Below are 1,454 nucleotides of genomic sequence, written 5' to 3'. Positions count from 1 at the left end.
GAAAAGGAGAAGAGGATGTGGAACTTGAGGTAACGAATTTGTTAGTTAATCGTTTTCCTATTTAAGAAAAGCCTAATTTTATTGCATATATTTATTTCTTTTGCTTAACAAAATTTCGTTACAATTGATGTTTATTCCATTATTTGTGTATGGATGTGTGTGTGATTTAATTGTTTCTGGTTAAGAAAAACTATTGTTATCTTGCTTCATGGTTTGGTATCAATTGTTTAGGCTTACGAAATTGCAGTGCAATTGCGATACTATAATGTCTATGTTTGTTTCAATTGCTTCCGGTTGAAGTGAATAATTATGCACGTTGATTTATTTGGTTTGTATGAATTGTTTATGGCTTAACAAAAGAATTTTCGGGATCAATTATTTAGTCCAATTCGATTCCGGATAAGATAAACTAAATTAATTCTGATCTTAGTTAGACTTATCAAAGTGGAGGTTTAGGTTATTCAAGTCTAATCGAATGACTTAACAAGAAATGCTAGTTAACTAACCTAGTACTTGTCTTGTTTAAAAGTGAAAGGTCTAAGTTATTATTTGAATAATTAGAACCTGATGAGAAAAATAGAGTTAATTATGATATTTATTTTGGTCTTATCGAACAAGCGATTGTATTTGTACAATCGTTTTAGCAAAAGAACTAAGGTGCTTAGTCAATTTATGATTTGCTAAACTATTAGGGAAAATTGCTTCGGGCAATTGTTTCCTTGGTAACATATCAAAACAAAATTATTTTGTAGTTTCGGTTTTGATATTGGTTATCTAAAATGGTGTGTGGAACCCTCGTGCTTAACTCTTATAGGTTATGCAAGTATTTTAAGATTTGTAAGATCCTTTCGGTTTGTCTTTTATTTGCTCGTACCTTTGTCATTTTGTGACAAAAAGGGGGAGAAATATATGGAGTAACAAATGATTTGGTATCACTAAGGAAAGGACAATGGTGCTTAAACGTTATATCTAACGAAAGTGTAAAGCATAAACTAAGGGGGAGTAACATATCATATTGATACATGTGGTTATCTTAACTACAAAGGGAATAACAAAGACGTGCGTATTGAAAATCTACCTATCTTACCTTTAGGGGGAGTGTAGATGGGGAAAAACGATTTGCTGGTTTTTACTGAATTGAGGAGACGTCCGTGTAGAGACTCCTTGAACCGAGCGAAATGTTGAACCTCATACAGATGCACTGCAAGAAGGGAGTGCTTTATGTTCGAGAGATCAATCTGTAGGATTCCGGCCTAAACCAAGAACAATGGTCGTTCCAGAGTCAATTCGGTCACAAGAGAGGATGGATTGTAGGAGGGAAGCTATGAAAAGTGTGGGATGAATGGTGATCTGAGATTGTAGGTGTGTTGTGAATTCAGCGCAGGAAAGTTCTGAATGATTGAATTTTACTCAATTGAGAGTGATTGCTCAGACGATGAGTTCGTGTAGACGAA

Source organism: Papaver somniferum, chromosome 7, assembly GCF_003573695.1.
Source record: "Papaver somniferum cultivar HN1 chromosome 7, ASM357369v1, whole genome shotgun sequence".
Taxonomy (NCBI): domain Eukaryota; kingdom Viridiplantae; phylum Streptophyta; class Magnoliopsida; order Ranunculales; family Papaveraceae; genus Papaver; species Papaver somniferum.
Note: the sequence above shows the minus strand (reverse complement) of the source record.